This window comes from Pseudophryne corroboree, chromosome 2 (genome assembly GCF_028390025.1).
Source record: "Pseudophryne corroboree isolate aPseCor3 chromosome 2, aPseCor3.hap2, whole genome shotgun sequence".
NCBI classification, from domain to species: Eukaryota; Metazoa; Chordata; class Amphibia; order Anura; family Myobatrachidae; genus Pseudophryne; species Pseudophryne corroboree.
Genome location: NC_086445.1, coordinates 171,465,562 through 171,491,304, shown reverse-complemented (window position 1 = coordinate 171,491,304; position 25,743 = coordinate 171,465,562). Strand labels below are relative to the sequence as shown.

The window sequence follows — 25,743 nt, the reverse complement described above, 5'->3', positions numbered from 1 at the left end:
CCTACGGTATTTTTTTTTTTAATTGATCACAAACCTGCCAGTGAATGAACTCCAGTCCCAGTCCACAAGTAAAATCATGCAAAACACAAAGCAGATCCAGCAGGTATACACTCCATGACGCCCATCCTCAGATATGCTGGACACTTTTTTAAGTGAGAAGAAATGCAGGTGCTGGTCTCCCAGTGGCTACAGCCCAGCAGCAGGAGCAGTATCCAGCCCGGCAGATTTGTGTTCATCAAGAAGGAGAAGGAAGAGCCTGGATAAGCTGCAGGAGGAGAGGAAGCTGCAACAACGCTGTGGAAACCGCCCAGAGAAACAGACCTTCAGCATGGTGGAGGAGAAGAATTCCAGAAAGTAATGTAATTATTGGACTAAGGGGTCTATGTGCTAAGCCTTGGATAGAGAAAAAGTACCAGCCAGTAACATGGCAGTCAGGAGCTGATTGGCTGGTACTTTATCTCCTTTCACTTTAGCTCTCTCCAAAGTTTAGTACATAGACCCCTTTTTAAGTTAACTGGGAACTTCCAATATGGTGGAGGGGGACATGCAGCTTCTTCATTTTAACTATTCCTATTGGATAATGAGAGTAAACAATGTCAAGCTGTATTCGTCATAAGTCATTAAAGTTATAAAATTCTAGAACTTGATGACAAGTAGGTGGAGTGTTCATTATGACCGGTTATGTAAAACTCATGGAAGGTGTGCTCTTTTTCACATGTCAGTATATACAATTATAGATCCTTTTTAAATTAGAACTGGTATACAATTCAATTTGGCTGGATTCATGTGCACAGGCTGGCAGAGAACACCTAATTTAAGCCCCTTTCAGACATAAGTACCCGGCTTGGACCCAGAACACAGGTTGAAGCCAGAGTTACCCCTTTCACACATGGGTGATAGCCTGGATTATTCCAATGTCATCACCCTTCATACTGGATGCGGGTCGCCCAGCATGCAGTGGGTGCTTGGAGATGTTCTCATCTCCAAGCACTACTGTCCCTGGCTAAACAATTTCTTCTAGGCATTACAAGGGTCATCCGCACCTTTCGTTCCTAAGCTGCATTGTCTACCTGGGTTGCAAGTCCTGGGAAAAACCCTGCTGGAGAGCAGGGAGGCGGACCTGGGATTATCAACCTTGGTTGAACCTTTCAGGCATAAACTAAACCCAGATCGATGCACATTTCACGTGCAAAAACCCGGGTTGTAGGTTTGTGTCTGAAAAGGGTATTAGTATTCAAGTTTTTCATTTTCTGTTACCATAGGATTGTCATAGTGATGACCAGGGGTGCTGAGAGAGGGAGAGGAAGGGGGGGGGGGGGGGGGGGCAAGGTACAAATTACCCAGACACGGGCTGCTGGAGGAAGCCTGGTCCCCTACCCTCCCCTAGAATACCTGTGCTGTGGTGTCATCTTCCCAGTGATCTCTTGAGGAAGATGGTGCTAAACATAGAAAGCATCAACTTCCCAAATATCACTGGGAAGATGGCGCTGGCCAGAGAGGAGGGACCCGCTTCCTGTTCAGTAAGTAAAGCAGACATATTTGTCTATTTGGAGGGGGTTGGAGGGGGATGAAGAGGATCAAAACACACTAATAAAAAAAAAAATTGAGGACATAAGCTTACCAGTGGTAAATCTTATAATGGACAGACATGCTTTTAACACTGCTGTGCAGAGCCCGTCTGAGAGTATCCAGTCATATATTGCGAGATAGAAACTCCTAACAAAGAAATGGGATTATGGTGTTTTATAAAGTGAACTCATCAGGGACAGGATTGTGTGTGGGACTTATAATGACATACTGTAACTTGTGCACATTTATTATATGAGAAGGAATGTACACTGGACACTGCTAGAAACATATGCATGCTGCATGAGCAGTCCAATAAAAGTGCAGTGGAGTTCAAGAGAGTCTGATTTATGTGACCTCCAGCAACACATGCAGCAACAAACACACTGGGGTATATTTACTAAGCTCCCGATTTTGACCGAGATGCCGTTTTTTCTTCAAAGTGTCATCTCGGTTAATCTCGGTCATTTACTAAACACTAATCACGGCAGTGATGAGGGCATTCGTAATTTTTTGCAAGTTCAGGTAAAAAATTACGAATGAATACACCATCGGTCAAAACGCGGCTGTTTAAGTATGAATCTCGGTCATTTACTAAGAAGTGCAAAGCCAAAAAAGAACAAACACTGCCGTGAAAAATTACAACTCGTAAAAAAGTGCTTAAAAAAAACAGACCTTTTTTTTTTATTCGTGATTGGATAGGCATGCACGGATCCATGAGATCCGTGCATGTATATCAGTGGGAAGGGGTGGGAAAGTGCTTATTTTTAAAAAAAAAATTGCGTGGGGTCCCCCCTCCTAAGCATAACCAGCCTCGGGCTCTTTGAGCCGATCCTGGTTGCAGAAATATGGGGAAAAAAATGACAGGGGTTCCCCCATATTTAAGCAACCAGCATCGGGCTCTGCGCCTGGTCCTGGTCCCAAAAATACGGGGGACAAAAAGAGTAGGGGTCCCCCGTATTTTTAAAACCAGCACCGGGCTCCACTAGCTGGACAGATAATGCCACAGCCGGGGGTCACTTTTATACAGCGCCCTGCGGCCGTGGCATCAAAAATCCAACTAGTCACCCCTGGCCGGGGTACCCTGGGGGAGTGGGAACCCCTTCAATCAAGGGGTCCCCCCCCCCCAGCCACCCAAGGGCCAGGGGTGAAGCCCGAGGCTGTCCCCCCCCATCCAATGGGCTGCGGATGGGAGGGCTGATAGCCTTTGTTGTAAAATAAAAGATATTGTTTTTAGTAGCAGTACTACAAGTCCCAGCAAGCCTCCCCCGCATGCTGGTACTTGGAGAACCACAAGTACCAGCATGCGGCGGAAAAACGGGCCCGCTGGTACCTGTAGTACTACCACTAAAAAAATACCCAAAAAAAGACAAGACACACACAACGTGAAAGTATAATTTTATTACATACATACACACATACATACATACTTACCTATGGCCCCACGCAGGTCGGTCCTCTTGTCCAGTAGAATCCAAGGGGTACCTGTTGAATAAATTATACTCACGAGATCCAGGGGTCCAGGCTCCTCGGCAAATCCAGGGTTAATCCACGTACTTGTTAAAAATAAAAAAACGGTATTCCGACCACGAACTGAAAGGGGACCCATGTTTGCACATGGGTCACCTTCCCACGAATGCCAGAAACCCACTTTGACTTCTGTCTAAGTGGGTTTCTTCAGCCAATCAGGAAGTGCCACGTTGTAGCACTCTCCTGATCAGCTGTGTGGTCCTGTCCTCACTGACAGGCAGCACACGGCAGTGTTACAATGTAGCGCCTATGCGCTACATTGTAACCAATGCTGGGAACTTTCTGCTCAGCGGTGACGTCACTTTAGGTCAACCGCAGGGCAGAAAGTTCCCAGCATTGGTTACAATGTAGCGCATAGGCGCTACATTGTAACACTGCCGTGTGCTGCCTGTCAGTGAGGACAAGAGCACACAGCTGATCAGGAGAGTGCTACAACGTGGCACTCCCTGATTGGCTGAAGAAACCCACTTAGACAGAAGTCAAAGTGGGTTTCTGGCATTCGTGGGAAGGTGACCCATGTGCAAACATGGGTCCCCTTTCAGTTCGTGGTCGGAATACCGTTTTTTTATTTTTAACAAGTACGTGGATTATCCCTGGATTTGCCGAGGAGCCTGGACCACTGGATCTGGTGAGTAGAATTTCTTCAACAGGTAGCCCTTGGATTCTACTGGAGAAGAGGACCGACCTGCGTGAGAACATAAGGTAAGTATGTATGTATGTGTGTATGTATGTAATAAAATTATACTTTCACGGTGTGTGTGTCTTGTCTTTTTTTGGGTATTTTTTTAGTGGTAGTACTACAGGTACCAGCGGGCCCGTTTTTCCGCCGCATGCTGGTACTTGTGGTTCTCCAAGTACCAGCATGCGGGGGAGGCTTGCTGTGACTTGTAGTACTGCTACTAAAAACAATATCTTTTCATTATCACAAATGGCTATCAGCCTCCCCATCCGCAGCCCATTGGATGGGGGGGGACAGCCTCGGGCTTCACCCCTGGCCCTTGGGTGGCTGGGGGGGGGGGGACCCCTTGATTGAAGGGGTCCCCACTCCCCCAGGGTACCCCGGCCAGGGGTGACTAGTTGGATTTTTGATGCCACGGCCGCAGGGCACTGTATAAAAGTGACCCCCGGCTGTGGCATTATCTGTCCAGCTAGTGGAGCCCGGTGCTGGTTTTAAAAATACGGGGGACCCCTACTCTTTTTGTCCCCCGTATTTTTGGAACCAGGACCAGGCGCAGAGCCCGATGCTGGTTGCTTAAATATGGGGGAACCCCTGTCAATTTTGTCCCCATATTTCTGCAACCAGGATCGGCTCAAAGAGCCCGAGGCTGGTTATGCTTAGGAGGGGGGACCCCACGCATTTTTTTTTGGGGATTTTACATTGTTTAATTAAAAAAAAAAAAAATAAGAACCCCAGCACGGATCACACAGATCCGGCCGAGATTGATTGTAAAAAAAAACGGCAGTGTTTTGCTAATCACTGCCGTAAAAATAGGTAAAAAAAAACGAATGACATCGACATCGGAAGAAAAGAAAAACCCGAATACGACAGCTTAGTAAATCCATCGTAATCAATTCAAAAAGTTGCAGTTTTACACTGTCGATGTCATTCGTGATTGAACTTTGACCTTTTTTCGGAAATTACGAATCTTAGTAAATTTACCCCACTGTGTGAATTGTGGCAGTGGCCATTCCCATCAATGCCACAAATGTCCCGTTTTCAATAAACACTGCAATGCTTGTGGCAAACACAATCATTTTGCACGCTGGTGGAACCCAAGCCTAAAGCGGATTACAGACAACCTTACACTGCACGTTACAGCAGCCCACCACACAATGTAGAGGATTACACAAATTACACAGAATTATGACACAAATTTTGGGTTTTGAATCCACTATACCCTCCAGATGTATTAATGTAATAGTATCATCATACATAATTAAGAATAACAGGAGACATTGGGGAGGGGAGGGGGTGGGGGGATTAAAAGGAGTATGAAGTAAACAACAACAAATGCAAATGCTTATTTAAGACAGAAAATGTAAAAGCACAACGTGACATGTTTATATCAGGAAAATACTGCAGCAATTGTTATGATAGTCATATCAACGTATACATAAAAAGAACTGCCCACGATTTTTGCAACCTCCTTTAAAAGTAACATATTGCAGAATATTATTGTGAGCGCTGGACTTGCGCCCATTTTCAGTAGCAATGTTACAGTGAAAAGGAGGTTTACATCACAAAGTACATCCAGTCCAGGTTAGTAGCATGCAGTTGATCAGGGCAGCATAAATTGGGTATTACTGTGCCTTAATGCTTTGGCACATGCTAGCTAATGGATTCAGGTAATAGGCCATTGCAGGTTATATTAGAAGCAAAGAAAAAAATAAGATTTTACTTACCGGTAAATCTATTTCTCGTAGTCCGTAGAGGATGCTGGGACTCCGTAAGGACCATGGGGAATAGACGGGCTCCGCAGGAGATAGGGCACTTTAAGAAAGCTTTGGACTCTGGGTGTGCACTGGCTCCTCCCTCTATGCCCCTCCTCCAGACCTCAGTTAGGGAAACTGTGCCCAGAGGAGATGGACAGTACGAGGAAGGATTTTTGTAAATCTAAGGGCGAGATCCATACCAGCCACACCAATCACACCGTATAACTTGTGATAAACTTACCCAGTTAACAGTATGAACAACAACATAGCCACGGTTCCACCGAAAAACTATAACATAACCCTTATGTAAGCAATAACTATATACAAGTCTTGCAGAAGAAGTCCGCACTTGGGACGGGCGCCCAGCATCCTTTACGGACTACGAGAAATAGATTTACCGGTAAGTAAAATCTTATTTTCTCTAACGTCCTTGAGGATGCTGGGACTCCGTAAGGACCATGGGGATTATACCAAAGCTACCAAACGGGCGGGAGAGTGCGGATGACTCTGCAGCACCGATTGAGCAAACAGGAGGTCCTCCTCAGCCAGGGTATCAAACTTATAGAACTTTGCAAAGGTGTTTGTCCCCGACCAAGTAGCTGCTCGGCACAACTGTAATGCCGAGACTCCTCGGGCAGCCGCCCAAGAAGAGCCCACTTTCCTAGTGGAGTGGGCCTTAACCGATTTCGGTAACGGCAATCCTGCCGTAGAATGCGCCTGCTGAATCGTGTTACAGATCCAGCTAGCAATAGTCTGCTTTGAAGCAGGAGCGTCAACCTTGTTGGCCGCATACAGAACGAACAAAGCTTCAGTCTTCCTGATTCTAGCCGTTCTGGTCACATAAATCTTCAAAGCCCTGACTACATCCAGGGACTCGGAATCCTCCAAGTCCCGTGTAGCCACAGGCACGACAATAGGTTGGTTCACATGAAAAGATGAGACCACTTTTGGCAGAAAGTGAGGGCGAGTCCTCAACTCTGCCCTATCCACGTGAAAAACCAAGTATGGGCTTTTATGTGATAAAGCCGCCAATTCGGAAACACGTCTTGCTGAAGCTAACGCCAACAACATGACCACTTTCCACGTGAGGTATTTCAACTCCACAGTTTTGAGTGGTTCAAACCAAGGTGACTTGAGGAAACGTAACACTACATTAAGATCCCAAGGCGCCACCGGAGGCACAAAAGGAGGCTGAATATGCAGCACTCCCTTCACAAAGGTCTGTACTTCAGGAATAGAGGCCAACTCTCTTTGAAAGAAAATGGATAAGGCCGAAATCTGGACCTTTATGGACCCTAATTTTAGGCCCAAAGTCACTCCTGTTTGAAGGAAGTGAAGTAGACGGCCCAAATGGAACTCCTCCGTAGGAGCAGCTCTGGCCTCACACTAAGAAACATATTTCCGCCATATACGGTGATAATGTTTTAACGTCACGTCTTTCCTAGCCTTGATCAGGGTAGGAATGACTTCCTCCGGAATCCCTTTTTCCGCTAGGATCCGGCGTTCAACCGCCATGCCGAGGAAGTCCGCCTCCCAGTTGTCCACCCCCGGGATGAACACCGCTGATAGCGCGCTTACATGGCCTTCCGCCCAGCGTTGAATCCTGGTCGCTTCTGCCATGGCCATTCTGCTCCTTGTTCCGCCTTGGCGGTTTATATGAGCCACTGCCGTGACATTGTCTGACTGAATCAGAACCGGTTTTCTCCGAAGCAATTCCTCCGCTTGACGCAGGGCGTTGTATATGGCCCTCAACTCCAGGACGTTGATGTGGAGACAAGACTCTAGGCTTGACCAGAGACCTTGGAAATTTCTTCCCAGTGTCACTACTCCCCAGCCTCGGAGGCTTGCGTCCATGGTCACCAGGACCCAGTCCTGAATGCCGAACCTGCGACCTTCTAGTAGGTGAGCACTGTTCAGCCACCACAGGAGAGATACCCTGGTCCTGGGAGACAGGGTGATCCTTTGATGCATTTGTAAATGGGACCCGGACCACTTGTCCAAGAGGTCCCATTGAAAAGTCCTCGCATGGAACCTGCCGAAAGGGATGGCCTCGTAGGAAGCCACCATCTTTCCCAGGACCCGCGTGCAATGATGCACTGAAACCTTTTTTGGTTTTAATAGGTTCCTGACCATGGCTATGAGTTCCTGAACCTTTTCGATCGGAAGAAAAACCTTTTTCTGTTCTGTGTCTAGAATCAGCCCCAAAAAGGTCAGACGCGTTGTAGGGACTAGCTGGGACTTCGGTATATTGAGAATCCAGCCGTGTATCTGCAACGTCTTCATGGACAGAGACACGCTGTCCAGCAACCTCTCCCGAGATCTCGCCTTTATGAGGAGATCGTCCAAGTATGGGATAATTGTGACCCCCTGCCTGCGCAGGAGCACCATCATTTCCGCCATTACCTTGGTAAAAATTCTCGTGGCCGTGGAACGGCAACGTCTGAAATTGGTAGTGACAGTCCTGCACTGCAAATCTCAGGAACGCCTGATGCGGGGGGAATATCGGAACATGAAGGTAAGCATCCTTTATGTCCAGGGACACCATCCAATCCCCCCCCTCTAGGCTGGCGATGACCGCCCTGAGTGATTCCATTTTGAACTTGAACCTCTTCAAGTACAGGTTCAGAGATTTCAGGTTTAAAATGGGTCTGACCGAACCGTCCGGTTTCGGGACCACAAACAGGGTTGAGTAATATCCCTCTCCTTGCTGGAGATGAGGAACTGTGACAATCACCTGTTGAATATACAATTTTTGGATTGCTGCCACACTAGCTCCCTCTCTGACGGGGAAGCCGGCAGAGCCGATTTGAAAAATCGGCGAGGAGGCAAGTCTTCGAATTCCAGCCTGTATCCCTGAGACACAATCTCTAATGCCCAGGGATCCACCTGCCAGTGAACCCAGACGTGGCTGAAAAACCGAAGACGAGCCCCCACCAGATCTGCCTCCCCTCTGAAAGCCCCAGCGTCATGTGGTGGACTTTGCAGACGCAGGGGAGGACTGCTCTTGGGAACTAGCTGTGTGCAGTTTTTTCCCCCTGCCTTTCCCTCTGGCAACAAAGGATGATCCACGTACCTTCTTGTTTTTATTGGAATGAAAGGACTGCATTTGATAATGAGGTGCCTTTTTTGTATGCTGCGGGGGGACATAAGGTAAGAAATTTGACTTACCAGCCGTAGCGACAAGATCGGAGAGGCCGTCTCCAAACAACTCCACCCCTTTGTAAGGCAAGGACTCCATATGCCGCTTTGAATCGGCATCTCCCGTCCACTGTCGGGTCCACAAGAGCCGCCTAGCAGAAATAGACATAGCATTTATTCTGGAGCTTAATAAACAAATGTCTCTCTGAGCATCCCTCATATACAAGGCAGCATCTCTGATATGCTCTATGGTCATTTGAATGGCGTCCCTATCTAAGGTGTCAATTTCCGTAGATAAGGAATCTGCCCATGCCACAACCGCACTACAAACCCAGGCCGACGCCATAGCCGGTCGAGCAATAGTACCTGAATGATTGTAAATGTGCTTTAAGGTAATTTCCTGCCTGTGATCAGCAGGTTCCTTGAGGGAAGCCGTATCCTGAGAAGGCAGTGCCACCTTTTTGGACAAACGTGTCAGCGCCTTATCAACTTTTGGCGAAGATTCCCAGCGTATCCTATCAGTTTGTGGAAAAGGATACGCCATGAGAATCCTTTTGGGAACTTGTGGTCTCCTATCCGGAGATTCCCAAGCCTTTTCGCACAAGTCACTTAATTCAAATGAGGATGGAAAAGTGACTTCAGGCTTTTTCCCTTTATACAGGTGTACCCTCGTGTCAGGGACAGGGGGTTCCTCAGTAATATGCAAAACCTCTTTAATGGCAATAATCATGTACCGTATACCCTTAGCCACCTTCGGCTGTAATTTTGCATCTTCATAGTCGACACTAGAGTCAGTATCTGTGTCGGTATCTGTGTCATCGATCTGGGATATGGTGCGCTTCTGAGACCCCGAAGGACCTAGCTCCCCAGGGACAGGCATGGACTGGCTACCTGACTGATCCCTAGCTTCTGCCTTGTCTAATCTTTTATGCAATAGATTGACATTTGCATTCAAGACATTCAGCATATCCACCCATTCCGGTGTCGGCGTTGCCGACCTGACATTCAAGCACTCCCCCTCCACATTAAGCGAGCCTTCCTCGTCAAACATGTTGACACACGCGTACCGACACACTTCACACACACACACAGGGAACCCCTTTCCTGAAGACAGTATACCTGTCAAGGCCCTTTAGAGAGACAGAGAGAGAGAGAGTATGCCAGCACACACCCCAGCGCAATAACCCTGGAGACCAACACAAAATGTTTTTCCCCAGCAGCGCTGTATAATATGTAAACCGCCAATTATGTGCCCCCCCCCCTCTCTTTTAAGCACCCTTTCACCGTGTGTAAGCAGGTGAGAGTCCGGGGAGCTTCCTCTCAGCAGTGCTGTGGAGAGAAAATGGCGCTGGTGAGTGCTGAGGGAGAAGCCCCACCCCCTCGGCGGCGGGCTTCTGTCCCGCTCAAACTTAGTAAAATATGGCGGGGGCTCTGTTATATACATGTACAGAGCCCACCTGTACATGTATATAGTCTTTTTGCCATGCAGAGGTTTATATTGCTGCCCAGGGCGCCCCCCACCCCTGCGCCCTGCACCCTTACAGTGACCGGAGTATGTGAGATGTATGGGAGCAATGACGCACAGCTGCAGTGCTGTGCGTTACCTCAGTGAAGCTGAAGGCTTCTGCCGCCTGACAACTTCTGTACTTCTAGCTCTGTGAGGAGAACGGCGGCGCGGCTCCGGGGGTGGACGCTCAGTAAGAACCTGCGTTCACCCCCTCTGGAGCTAATGGTGTCCAGTAGCCGAGGAAGCAGAGCCTATCTTTGACAAGAAGGTCTGCTCCTCTCTCCTCAGTCCCTCGATGCAGGGAGCCTGTTGCCAGCAGTGCTCCCTGTGAAAAAGTAGTAAAAGGTAGAAAAAAAAAAATCCAAACAAAAATGCTTCTAGGCAGAGAACTCTGGAGAGCTCTCTGCAGTGCACCCATATTGCTCTGGGCACAGTGTAAAACTGAGGTCTGGAGGAGGGGCATAGAGGGAGGAGCCAGTGCACACCCAGAGTCCAAAGCTTTCTTAAAGTGCCCTATCTCCTGCGGAGCCCGCCTATTCCCCATGGTCCTTACGGAGTCCCAGCAACCTCAAGGACGTTAGAGAAATAAAGAATAAAATAAAAAATGGAGCAAAGGTGCAGCTTGGCAAAACCATGTTGCACTGCAGGTGGGGCAGATATAAAATGTGCAGAGAGCGTTGGAGACATTTAGTTCCATGCAAGCTGCACGTATATCAGATATATATGATAGGCCGTTCTCCGCTCACACCTCCACATGCTGCAAGCAGAAATCAGCCTTCCGTGAGTTAATTCTCTATCAGCTTCTAGCTGCTTATGTGGCTAAATGAACCTGCCCCGATACACACTGCAAGGATCTGCTAATCTGATACAATGTATCGATATATTGCATCCGTGTACACATTGCTCGATCTGTTGCACATTATATCTCTAAATAGGCCCTACACACTGGGCGATATTAGTGAAAGATATGAACGATCTCGTTCATTAATGAACGAGATACCGTTCATATATTTCAGTGTGGAGGCACCAGCGATGAACGATGCCGGCCATAGGCAAACTAGGCAATTGCCTAGGGCATTTGATATGCCTAGGGGCATCAGCAGCTTCTGCTGATTAAAATGTTATGCGGCATGCTACATTCTGTATGTAGCATTTCATATGCAGATACAGCCACAGTCTCACACAGTATATTGGCATGCTGCAAATCAGTTTAATCAGCAGAAGCTGCTTGTGCATCCTAGCCACATAGCAATGCAAATAAGATGCATTTTCATTAAAAAGAAAGTGCCCGACGTTAGCATTGATGCAAGATTTATGAGGTCACATCCGTATCCAAGCAGAGGCAGAGGTCACAGTGTTCATGGCAGTGTGAGTGATGTGTGCATATGAGTGGGTTGGTTGTGCAGTAGTGTTCAGAATATGTGTAAGGAGCATTATGTGTGTCATGTAAAAATGCATTAATAATGTGCAACATATGTGTAAAGGGCCATTGTGTGTGTCATTATGTGTATAAGGGCATTAATAATGTGCGGCATATGTGTAACAGGGTACTACTGTATGTATGTCATTATGTGTATAGGGGCACTAATAATGTGCAGCAAATGTGTAGGGGGCACTGTGTGTGTCATTATGTGTATAAGGGCATTAATAATGTGCGGCATATGTGTAAGGGACATTATGTGTAAAAGGACATTAATAAAAGGTTGTCAATGTGTAAGGTGCATTATGTTTATAAGGACATTAATGTGTCTCATATGTGTAAGGGGCATTACTGTGTGGAATTGTGTATAAATGCATTACTAATGTGTGGCATTATGTGTATAAGGTGCTCTACTATGTGGCGTTGCAAATAGAAAGGGCACTACTGTGTCGTCTAATGTGAATAAAGAGCAATAAGGTGTGGTGTAATGTGAATAAGGAGCAATTCAGTGTGATGTAATGTGAATAAGGGGCTCTACTGTGAGGAGTAACGTTTATAAGGTAAAGTGATACTACTGTGGGATGTAATCTGAATTATGGACACTATCGCAAGATAAAATGTGAATAAAGTTGCAGTACTGTGTGGCGTAATTGGAATTGGGGTTACTATTGTGTGGCCATGCCCCTTCCCAGCAAGAAGATGCCCCTTTTTGGGCTGTGCGTCAAATGTGCGAACTGTTCCTATTTAAAATATAGGGGGTACAAGGACTGCTATGGGTGAAGGGTGATGGTGCTGGGAAAGAGGTGCAACGTCCGAGGTAGAACCAGCGGTGGTGCTAGGGGGCACCACCCAAAATCTTGCCTAGGGCATCATATTGGTTAGGGCCGGCTCTGGTCCATCATATCAAAGCAAAGTCAAAAATCCAAACTATAGCTCCACGTCAGAGGCGCTTAGTCAACCAGAATGTATAGGAACCTCTGCCTGAATGATCCACGTGCTCCCTTACTTCCAAATGTATTGAGAATAGTGGTGGTTCTATTTCACAACATGCACAATGTTGTACTGTATGGTTTGTCTAGGTTGCCAACTATACAAGTACACATAAAAGTGGTACATCAGCCGCATACACAATGAGCAACCTAAACCCCGAGTTCCTGTCAGTAACCCAGCAGATCAGCTGCTTATGTTTATCTGACTAATGATGGCAACACAATTACTTTGCAAAATGAAAGGAACAGAGGCCGTTGTGCCCTGAGACAAGGCCGGTACTTGTTCTTTTTACAAGGAAAAAACTCTTACAAAATAACTTTCTGCCCATGTGACCTATCCCCCAGATACAAGTACAGCAGAGGCCAGCTACACCGTAGAAAGAGTAAGGGCTGGGGAAATAGAGCGCATGCACACTGTACCAGCGTCTATCCATAGAGAGCAATGACCCAACGAGAGGATCCTCCACCACCATGGCTCACTTGTTAAAAAAAAAATTAAAGGAGAGATGGATTAAAATAAATAAATGTGAATAAGCCTAATACCACAAAACTCAGACAGACTAAACTGGATTTAAATGGTAAATATTCGGAACTGAAAAACGGTTGTCCTACACACTGCCTTTGGACTGGGACTGGCAGAACGGGATCCGATCTGGATCCCGGCAGTCAAAAAACCCGATGCGAGAATCCTGACACTACTCGGAAAGCCGGTGCCAGGTTCACAATATTTATCACTATCCCTGCGCCAGAATCCCAAACGATGATCACACCCGTTGCCAGAGAGGTAAGCCACGGGGATTAATGATTAAAATAATACAAAGAAGATACATAAAACACATTCTGTGTCAAATGTATCCTCTTTATATTATTCTATTCATATCAATCCATTTAATTAGTTTGGGAGGCACTGGTAGCTATTGCCTCCCGTAGACAGTGGGAACTGGGACAAAGCGGGGGGCAGGGCCAAGCGCAGGGCTGTAAAAATAAGATTTTACTTACCGGTAAATCTATTTCTCGTAGTCCGTAGTGGATGCTGGGGACTCCGTAAGGACCATGGGGAATAGTGGGCTACGCAGGAGACTGGGCACTCTAAAGAAAGATTTAGTACTATCTGGTGTGCACTGGCTCCTCCCTCTATGCCCCTCCTCCAGACCTCAGTTAAGGAAACTGTGCCCGGAAGAGCTGACATTACAAGGAAAGGATTTTAGAATCCAGGGTAAGACTCATACCAGCCACACCTATCACACCGTATAACTCGTGATAAACTTACCCAGTTAACAGTATGAACAATAACAGAGCATCAGATAAACTCTGATGCAACTATAACATAACCCTTATTTAAGCAATAACTATATACAAGCATTGCAGAAAAAGTCCGCACTTGGGACGGGCGCCCAGCATCCACTACGGACTACGAGAAATAGATTTAACGGTAAGTAAAATCTTATTTTCTCTAACGTCCTAGTGGATGCTGGGGACTCCGTAAGGACCATGGGGATTATACCAAAGCTCCCAAACGGGCGGGAGAGTGCGGATGACTCTGCAGCACCGAATGGGCAAACACAAGGTCCTCCTCAGCCAGGGTATCAAACATGTAGAATTTTGCAAATGTGTTTGAACCCGACCAAGTAGCAGCTCGGCAAAGCTGTAATGCCGAGACCCCTCGGGCAGCCGCCCAAGAAGAGCCCACCTTCCTTGTGGAATGGGCTTTCACTGATTTTGGATGCGGCAATCCAGCCGCAGAATGAGCCTGCTGAATCGCGTTACAGATCCAGCGAGCAATAGTTTGCTTTGAAGCAGGAGCACCCACTTTGTTGGATGCATACAGGATAAACAGCGAGTCAGTCTTCCTGACCCCAGCCGTTCTGGTTACATAATTCTTCAAAGCCCGGACTACGTCAAGCAACTTGGAATCTTCCAAGTCACAAGTAGCCGCAGGCACCACAATAGGTTGGTTCAAATGAAAAGATGACACCACCTTTTGCAGAAATTGCGGACGAGTCCGCAATTCTGCCCTGTCCATCTGGAAAACCAGATAGGGGCTTTTTCATGACAAAGCCGCCAATTCTGACACACGCCTAGCCGGAGCTAAGGCCAACAGCATGACCACTTTCCACGTGAGATACTTTAGCTCCACATTCTTAAATGGCTCAAACCAGTGGGATTTCAGGAAACCCAACACCACGTTAAGATCCCAAAGTGCCACTGGTGGCACAAAAGGGCGCTGAATATGCAGCACTCCCTTAACAAACGTCTGAACCTCAGGCACTGAAGCCAGTTCTCTGTGAAAGAAAATGGATAGGGCCGAAATCTGGACCTGTATGGACCCTAATTTTAGGCCCATAGTCACTCCTGACTGTAGGAAGTGCAGGAATCGACCCAGCTGGAAATCTTCTGTAGGGCCTTCCTGGCCTCACACCAAGCACATATTTTCGCCATATACGGTGATAATGCTTTGCTGTCACGTCCTTCCTAGCCTTTATCAGCGTAGGAATAACTGCATCCGGAATGCCTTTTTCCGCTAGGATCCGGTGTTCAACCGCCATGCCGTCAAACGCAGCCGCGGTAAGTCTTGGAATAGACAGGGCCCTTGTTGCAACAGGTCCTGTCTGAGAGGCAGAGGCCATGGGTCCTCTGTGAGCATTTCTTGCAGTTCCGGGTACCAAGTCCTTCATGGGCAATCCGGAACAATGAGTATTGTTCTCACTCCTCTTTTTCTTACAATTCTCAGCACCTTTGGTATGAGAGGAAGAGGAGGAAACAAATAGACCGACTGGAACACCCACGGTGTTACTAGTGCGTCCACAGCTATCGCCTGAGGGTCCCTTGACCTGGCGCAATACCATTTTAGCTTTTTGTCGAGGCGGGACGCCATCATGTCCACCTGTGGCAGTTCCCGTCGATTTGCAATCTGCGTGAAGACTTCTTGGTGAAGTCCCCACTCTCCCGGGTGGAGGTCGTGCCTGCTGAGGAAGTCTGCTTCCCAGTTGTCCACTCCCGGAATGAACACTGCTGACAGTGTGTTTACGTGATTCTCCGCCCAGCGAAGAACTCTGGTGGCTTCTACCATCGCCACCCTGCTCCTTGTGCCGCCTTGGCGGTTTACATGAGCCACTGCGGTGATATTGTCTGACTGGATCAGAACCGGTTGGTCGCGAAGCAGGGTCTCCGCTTGACTTAGAGCGTTGTATATGGCCCTTAGTTCCAGGATATTGATGTGAAGGCAAGTCTCCTGCCTTGACCACAGCCCTTGGAAATTTCTTCCCTGTGTGACTGCCCCCCACCCTCGGAGGCTTGCATCCATGGTCACCAGGACCCAGTCCTGAATGCCGAATCTGCGACCTTCGAGAAGGTGAGCACTCTGCAGTCACCACAGGAGAGACACCCTTGCTCTGGGGGATAGGGTGATTAACCGATGCATCCGAAGATGTGATCCGGACCACTTGTACAGTAAGTCCCATTGGAAGTTATGGAACCTGCCGAAGGGAATGGCCTCGTATGATGCCACCCTCCTTCCCAGGACTCGAGTGCAGTGATGCACTGACACCTGTTTTAGTTTTAATAGATTCCTGACCAGTGTCGCGAGCTCCTGAGCTCTCTCTATCGGGAGATAAACATTTTTCTGGTCTGTGTCTAGGATCATGCCTAGGAGAGGCAGATGAGCTGTAAGAACCAACTGCGACTTTGGAATATATAGAATCCAGCCGTGTTGCCGTTTCACTTCCAGAGAAAGTGATACGCTGTTCAGCAACTGCTCTCTTGATCTCGCTTTCATGAGGAGATCGTCCAAGTACGTGATAATAGTGACACCTTGCTTCCGCAGGAGCACCATCATTTCCGCCATTACCTTGGTGAATATTCTCAAGGCCGTGGAGAGACCAAACGGCAACGTTTGAAATTGGTAATGACCATCCCATACCGCAATTCTGAGGTACGCCTGATGAGGTGGATAAATGGGGACATGAAGGAATGCATCCTTTATGTCCCGAGTCACCATAAAATCTCCCCCTTTCAGGCTTGCAATCACTGCTCTTAGCGATTCCAACTTGAACTTGAACCCTTTCAGGTGTATGTTCAGGGATTTTAAATTCAATATTGGTCCGACCGAACCGTCTGGTTTCGGGACTACAACATGGTCGAATAATAACCCCCTCCTTGTTGAAGGAGGGGAACCTTGACCACCACCTGTTGAAGATACAATTTATGAATTGCAGTTAACACTGTTTCCCTCTCGTGGGGGGAAGCCGGCAGGGCCGTCGGTGAGGGGGCATCTTCTCAAAGTCCAGCTTGTATCCCTGAGACACAATATCTATTGCCCAGGGATCTAACAGGGAGTGAACCCACTTGTGGCTGAACTTACGAAGGCGTGCCCCCACCGGGCCTAGCTCCGCCTGTGGAGCCCCAGCGACATGCAGTGGATTTTTGTAGAGGTCGGGGAGGACTTCTGTACCTGGGAACTAGCCGTGTTGTGCAGCTTCTTTCCTCTGCCCCCGCCTCTGGCAAGAAAGGACGCACCTTGGACTTTCTTGTTTCTTTATTCGAAAGGCTGCATTTGATAATGTCGTGCTTTCGTAGGCTGTGCAGGAATATAAGGCAAAATATCAGAATTACCAGCTATAGCTGTGGAGACCAGGTCCGAGAACCCTTCTCCACACAATCCTTAGCCTTCCAAATGCTTCTTAAGTCGGCATCATCTGTCCATTGCATATTCTACAGCACACGTCAAGCAGAAATCGACATAGCTTTGACTCTAGGACCCAGTATACTCATGTCTCTTTGGGCATGTTTAATAGGTATATATATATATATATATATATATATATATATATATATATATATATCTATCTATCTATCACTTAAGACAGCATCTTTAATATATATATATATATATTTATATATATATATATATATATATATATATATACACTAGGGTCTCAATCTCTGCTGATAAGGTACCTGTCCACGCTGCCACAGCGCTATAAACCCATGCCGACACAATCGCCGGTCTGAGTAGTATACTAGAATGTGCACGCTATCTGCAGGATCCCTGAGAATAGCTAGTGCTACCTTCTGGGCAAACGGGACACCCTAGGGGAAGATTCCCATCACATCCTGGCCCTAGTGGGGAAAGGATACTGCTTGAGAATTTTTTGTGGGAAGCTGCAGTCTCTTGTCTGGAGTTTCCCGCTCTTTTTCCTTATGAGAGGAGGGAAATTTACCTCAGCTTTCTTCCCCTTAACATGTGTACCCTTGTGTCAGGGACAAATGAGTAATCAGTGATATGCAAATCCTCTTTTATTACAATAATCATATATTGAATACCTTTCAGCCATTTTTGCTGTAACTTTGCATTATCATAATCGACACTGGAGCCAAACTCTGTGTCGATATCAGTGTTTATTATTTTGGATAGTGAGCATTGTGAGACTCTGAAGGTCTCTGTGACATAGGGACAGACATGGGTAGATTTCCTGTCTGTTCTCTAATATTTTGTGCAATAAATTCACCTCAGCACTTACACATATCCAAACAGGTGTCGGCGTTGTCGACGGAGACACCCTCTCACACACATATTTGCCCCATCTCCTCCTTAGGGGAGCCTTTTACCTCAGACATGTCGACACACACGTACCGACACCACACACACAGGGGATGCTCTATTTGAAGACAGTTCCCCCACAAGGCCCTTTGGAGAGACAGAGAGAGTATGCCAGCACACACCCCAGCGCTATATGACCCAGGAATCACACAGTAACTTAGTGTTAACCCAGTAGCTGCTGTATATATTGTTTTTGCACCAAATTTATATGCCCCCCCTCTCTTTTTACCCTCTTCTATTGCAGGGGAGAGCCTGGGGAGCTTCTCTCAGCGGATCTGTGGAGAGAAAATGGCGCTGGTGAGTGCTGAGGAAGAAGGCCCCGCCCCCTCAACGGCAAGCTTCTGTCCCGTTTCTGTGTAAAAATAATGGCGGGGGCTCGTACATATATACAGTGCCTGACTGTATATATGTATAATTTTGCCAAAAGGTATTTTAATTGCTGCCCAGGGCGCCCCCCCCTGCGCCCTGCACCCTACAGTGACCGGAGTGTGTGGTGTGTTGTGGGAGCAATGGCGCACAGCTGCAGTGCTGTGCGCTACCTTAAGTGAAGACAGGAGTCTTCAGCCGCCGATTTCGATGTCTTCATGCTTCTGTTCTTCTGGCTCTGCGAGGGGGGCGGCGGCGCGGCTCCGGGAACAGACGATCAAGGTTAGGTACCTGTGTTCGATCCCTCTGGAGCTAATGGTGTCCAGTAGCCTAAGAAGCGCTACCTAGCTGCTGTGAGTAGGTTTGCTTCTCTCCCCTCAGTCCCTCGTAGCAGAGAGTCTGTTGCCAGCAGAAGCTCTCTGAAAATAAAAAACCTAACAAAATACTTTCTTTTCTAGCAAGCTCAGGAGAGCCCACTAGGAGCACCCAGCTCTGGCCGGGCACAGATTCTAACTGAGGTCTGGAGGAGGGGCATAGAGGGAGGAGCCAGTGCACACCAGATAGTACTAAATCTTTCTTTAGAGTGCCCAGTCTCCTGCGGAGCCCGCTATTCCCCATGGTCCTTACGGAGTCCCCAGCATCCACTAGGACGTTAGAGAAAGCCCATTAGAAAATAAGTGGAATGAGGCATATGTGATTGGACCATCAGATCTGGCGCTGGATCCGCTGTCCAATCACACATATATGGCGGGATGAAGCGGCGGCGGGACACGGCAGTTACTGTTGGAGCTGTCCGAGGTTACTACAGCAGCGACGGCCCCGGGAAGCCCAGATGAGGAGTCAGGGTCGGATCTAGACTTTTCTTTTAGGGGGGGCGGTTTACGGTTTAATCTTGACCCCTCCCCTCTCCAGTCCCGACTCCTCCCCTCTCTCGTCTTGACTCCACCCCTCTCATCTTGACCCCTCCCATCTTGACTCCTCCCCTCTCCCGTCCAAATTCATCCATCACACAAATAGGTATAATTGCAGGTAAAGGATTTGTTAGTGGATGTTAGGTATAATAATCACTTCTACAACACATCAAAGCAAAGTTGCCCAATATGACATCTATCCAAATCCCTCCTTATGTTCATCATAATGTATGACACGTCATGTACAATTGTGATACCTACAGTATAAAAAGTTATAATCCCCTAATATTGGGGTATAGCAAAAGAAAATTAAATATAAACAAAATGTCTGGAGTAATTATTTGCAGCTATTTCTCATCTTAATATGAGGTACTGATATAGAGACAGTCAATCATCAAGGTTTATATGTCAACGTCGTTATGAAATACAGTATTATCATAAACCTTGATGATTGACTGAATCTATATAAGCGCATTATATTAAAATGAGAAACAGTAACAATGTGATAATACCTATAATTCCTTTCTTTGGGATACTAGCAACTTTTATGGATACAAATGGTAACAACTGGCATTTTATGTGTTACTGAACCAGGAAGGGAAGACACATTATAATACCCTGTTATATTATTATAATAAGGGGAACTGCTGAATAGTACCAAGGGGATTTTAGGCACAGAGTCTTGGGGGGTTAGACCAATTATTTGATAATCCCACACAGTACTCAACACTTGCCAACCCTAATAGATGAATTCCACATTTGTAATTGTCCAATAATGGAGTTTGAGACTAACCAGGATTAAGTGAGAGTACGTAATACTCGCAGGAGTTCACCTGTAGATTAAAATCCCTTTTGCATCTATGTGCCACATAGGTTTGGGAAATCCCCCCACCACCCTTTTTTTTCCAGAAAAATGTTGCAAGTATACCATAGTTATCTGATTGATACAATTAATTTAAGGAATTATAGGTATTATCACATTGTTGTATAGAATTTAGCCAGTGCTACTGCATATGTAGGTTGTTCATAAATATACCACTTCAGATACAGCAGATGTCATACTTCTTATTAGGCTCATTCAGCTATCTCCAATGAAAGGGATAAGCAAATATAGTGAAGTACTGTTTAATAATTGTAAATTTCAGCCAAACCTGAGCCTGCACCAGTGGGAGAACCCAGGACTTGCACTGTTTCAAGTGCATTCTGAACTGCTTAAATAACAGTTCATGTCTAGCTGGAATTGTCAAAATTTGGCCACTTGGAAATACATGTGATCTGTGTGGAGTTTATATGTTTTCGTTTTTCTCATATTAAATCTTACAATTATTAAACAGTGTTTCACTATAATTGCTTATCTCTTACATTTTGGGTATATCTGAATGAGCCTAATAAGAAGTATACTGTGAGATATGACATCTGCTGTATCTGAAGTGGTATATTTATGAATGACCTACATACTGTATGCAGTAGCGCTGGATAACTTCTATTCAACCTTTTTTGGCACATATTTGGTGAAGATGTGAGGATACCTTTAAGTAAAATATTGAGCTCACCGAGCTGCTTTTTTTCTGCTTGTGCGCACTGCTAGGATTGTCTATTTTATAAATCTATTATCAGATTGTTAATGTTTCTCATGTTAATATGAGGTGCTGATATAGAATAAGTCAATCATAATTAATCCAGACATTCTGCTTTAATTTAATATTTTTTTGTTATACCCCAATATTAGGGAATTAGGTATCACAACTGTACAGGACGTGTCATAAATTATGATGAACATATGGATGGCATAATAGAGGGCCATCAAAATACGGCATTTGTGGCAACAGTAGTGACAAGACATTGGGCATAATTCAAACTTGATCGTAGCCGTGCAGCTACGATCAGTTACTCAGACATGCGGGGGGGGGGACCCAGCACAAGGCTAGTCCGCCCCGCATGTCTGACTCCCCACCGTACAAGTTCAAAACCATCGCACAGCGGCAATGCTTTTGTACTTGATGAGTAGCTCCCTACCAGCGCAGCTCCTGCGCACAGGCAGGGAGCTACTAGTCACTGACCGGGTCACAGCGGCTGCGTGTGACGTCACGCAGCAGCCTGCCCCCCGCACGGTCCGGGCACACCTGCGTTGCCTGGACCGCACCCCTAAAAAGGCAGCAAAACGCCACCGGCCCGCACCCTCCTGCCCAGCGTCCGCCTCTGCCTGGCAGGGCTGAGATGGCCGTCGGCTGTCTGGCATGCACCAGCGTATATGTGCAGTTCAAACCTGAACGGCTGCTGTGAGAAAATGCACAGCAGTGATCAGGTGTGAATTAGGCCCCTTGTCTGTAATGACATCAGTTATAAGAGAGTGAGGCTCCCGAGGACGCACCATATCAAGCAATTGAAATATTTCTAGGGATTTGGATAGATGTTATATTGGGGGACTTTGATTTGATGTGTTGTAGAAGTGATTATTATACCAAACACCCACTAACAAATCCTTTACCTGCTTATCTTGCAATATATCCCTACCAGCTATTAGGGTGCCATTTATAATCAAGGGATCTCTCCCACTGATATATAAACTGATGCACATTATAGGACCAATGCTATACAGGAACTTGAAGACGTTAAACTTAATACTCATTTGTGAGGCTATAGTGAGGGCACCTTGTAGGGGAATTACACGGTGAGGACAATTCCGAGTTGATACCTTGTAGAAGGAGTATGGTGTTATGAGAAAGTAACCAAATAGAGGACAGATTAGCATACACCATATTTCTTGTATAGCATTTTTATACACATTTTCTGTACTTTTACACGCATCTCTCTATTATTTTAGTATTTCACTGACAGGACATGATATGTAATGTTTAATATTATGAAATACAAGGAATATTTTAAAACCTATAAGTGCATCTACTACAGACATCCTCTGTTCTACTGTATCGCACATATGTGAGACTCAACCTGTAATACCCTGCCTAGGGAATATGGCAAGAAGATCTCTTACTGGCTGGTTCCTCTGCAACAGGCTGGTAAGATGGTCCCTTTTCCACAGGCTGGTCAATGGCACAGATTGGCAGGAAAGTCCCTCTGGCTGGTCTCTGGGTGCAGGAATGCAGCATGCTCTCAGTGTGGAAAAAAGTAAACACACTATAGTATACTGTTTGTATTAGCCCACTAGCCTGTCTTATAAGTGAAGCCACGCCCCCAACACACAGCCACACTTCCTGGATCTGTTATCAGCAAGGAGACGCTGGGGAGATGAAAGCAGTCTCAATCAACAAACTATGTTGATTGATTAACTGCCGTGCAGGCCAAAAGGGTGAGTGAGGAGGAAGGGGCACCCGCTGTGAGCTGCTGCGACTCACACCACTGACTATAGCTGACTGACTATAGCTGACGGCCAGCTGAGATAGGAAGGGGTTAAGGAGCAGGACTTCACAGACAGATTGTCTGTAGGCAGAAGTGTGCTAGGGGGGGCGATCGCCCCCACCGCCCCCCTCTGTATCCGTGCCTGTGAGGAGTGCATGCGGCAGCGGTGACAAGCACTCTCGCACTGTCCCCCGCCGGGCCGCACTACTATTTCAAATCTACCAATCAGGTGCGGCCGCGCTGGGGCGACAAGAGCGGGGGAGCCCGACTATGCCCAGCTCGCTCTTTGCGGACAGGACCGGGAGCCACGGCAGCGTGGAGACGCTGGACGACCAGCGGGCTCTCCAGATCGCCCTGGACCAGCTCTCCCTGCTCAAGGTAAGAACCAGAAGAGTGGTGATGTGCCCAGGCAGCGGGAGTGCGGAGCCCCTGCTACTGCCCGTGTGACAGAGGCGCTGCTGCGGCTACCAGGGAACTCTGTGTATAGCCTGCTGTCCTCCTCTAGCTGCTGCTTTGTCCCATGTACTAGGTGTGGGTGCTGCTGTACAATGTGTGTGTGTGTATATACAAGGCTGTGTAGTGTGTACATGTGATGATAATGCTGCTGTGCAGTGTGTGTGTGTGTGTGTGTGTGTGTGTGTGTATATATATATATATATATATATATATAAATAAATAATGCTGTGCAATGTTTGTGTGTATATATGATGCTGCTGCTGTGCAGTGTGTTACTGTATATGGCACATATGATGCTGTGCAGTGTGTATATATGGTGGTGATGCTGCTGCTGTGTAGTGTGTGTATATATGGTGCTGCTGTGCAATGGATATATATTATGTAGCTGCTGTGCACTGTATATGCTGTGCCAGCCGGAGTAGTCACCCAGTGCATGGCATGTAATGTGTGATGGGCACAATGCTTCTGCCGCAGCCGTATAATGTAACACGCTGCCGTGTCTCGCACCCGGACTGATCACCTCCGTGTCCCCGTTTGCTCCCCAGAGCCACTCCTAATTGGCTACCGGTCCACGGCAGATTTGAAATAGTAGCGCTGTGGTCATAGGAGGCAACCGCAGTGCCACCAATCACAGCCGCCTCCTCCTCCGCTACACCTCAGCCGCGTCGCCGCCCTGCCGCCTCCCACAGTCCTTCTCTGCCTCCTCCGCCCCATGCAGACCACAGCCTCCTCATCCACCGCATCCTCACTCAGCACCTCCGCTGCTAAATAGGTAATCTTACCCTGCTGCCTCTCTCTCTCTCTAGCCCCTACTGTATGTCCTTGCTGTCCCTCTCTCTGTCACTCTCCCTGTCCCTATGTCCCTGCTGTCACTTTCATTGTCCCTCTGTCACTCTCCCTGTCACTTTCACTGTCCCTGCATTCACTCTTCCTGAATTGTCTCATTCCATGTGGCATAATGTGAATTTCTGCTCATACCGTGCACTATAATGTGAATTTCTGCTCATACCGTGTGCTGTAATGTGAATTTCGGCTCATACTGTGTGCTGTAATGTGAATATCGGCTTATACCATGTGCTATAATGTGAATTTCTGCTCATAACGTGTGCTATAATGTGAATTTCTCTGACGTCCTAAGTGGATGCTGGGGACTCCGTCAGGACCATGGGGATTAGCGGCTCCGCAGGAGACAGGGCACAAAATTAAAAGTTTGACCACTAGGTGGTGTGCACTGGCTCCTCCCCCTATGACCCTCCTCCAAGCCTCAGTTAGATTTTTGTGCCCGGCCGAGAAGGGTGCAATCTAGGTGGCTCTCCTAAAGAGCTGCTTAGAATAAAAGTTTGTTAGGTTTTTTATTTTCAGTGAGTCCTGCTGGCAACAGGCTCACTGCAACGCGGGACTAAGGGGAGAAGAACTCACCTGCGTGCAGGATGGATTGGCTTCTTAGGCTACTGGACACTAGCTCCAGAGGGACGATCACAGGTACAGCCTGGATGGGTCACCGGAGCCGCGCCGCCGGCCCCCTTACAGATGCTGAAGAGAGAAGAGGTCCAGAAATCGGCGGCTGAAGACTTCCCAGTCTTCTTAAGGTAGCGCACAGCACTGCAGCTGTGCGCCATTGCTCTCAGCACACTTCACACCGCGGTCACTGAGGGTGCAGGGCGCTGGGGGGGGGTGCCCTGGGCAGCAATGTAATTACCTTTACTGGCTAAAAATACATCACATATAGCCCCTGGGCTATATGGATGTATTTAACCCCTGCCAGGATTACAGAAAAAACCGGGAGAAGAGCCCGCCGTGAAGGGGGCGGGGCCTATCTCCTCAGCACACAGCGCCATTTTTCCCACACAGATCCGCTGGTGGGAGGGCTCCCAGGCTCTCCCCTGCACTGCACTACAGAAACAGGGTTAAAACAGAGAGGGGGGGCATGTTTTGGCGATATTATTATATATTAAGCTGCTATAAGGGAAAACACTTACTATAAGGTTGTCCCTGTATAATTATAGCGCTTTGGTGTGTGCTGGCAAACTCTCCCTCTGTCTCCCCAAAGGGCTAGTGGGGTCCTGTCCTCTATCAGAGCATTCCCTGTGTGTGTGCTGTGTGTCGGTATGTGTGTGTCGACAGGTATGAGGACGATGTTGGTGTGGAGGCGGAGCAATTGCCTGTAATGGGATGTCACCCCCTAGAGAGTCGACACCGGAATGGATGGCTTTATTTATGGAATTACGTGATAGTGTCAACACGCTACAAGGTCGGTTGACGATATGAGACGGCCGGCAAACCAATTAGTACCTGTCCAGGCGTCTCAAACACCGTCAGGGGCTTTAAAACGCCCATTACCTCAGTCGGTCGACAGACACAGACTCGGACACTGACTCCAGTGTCGACGGTGAAGAAACAAACGTATTTTCCAGTAGGGCCACACGTTACATAATCACGGCAATGAAGGAGGCGTTACATATTTCTGA

At 47.3% G+C, this 25,743-nt stretch overlaps 1 long non-coding RNA gene across 1 annotated transcript; it reads right to left on the bottom strand.

The window, feature by feature from the left end:
- Positions 1-22,588, bottom strand: LOC135006391 (uncharacterized). The gene is made up of 3 exons (XR_010206597.1): positions 22,455-22,588; positions 1,622-1,716; positions 1-294 (listed from the first exon to the last, which is right to left on the bottom strand). It is a non-coding gene; the product is annotated as an uncharacterized LOC135006391 (long non-coding RNA).
- Between the last annotated feature and the right edge of the window lie 3,155 nt (positions 22,589-25,743).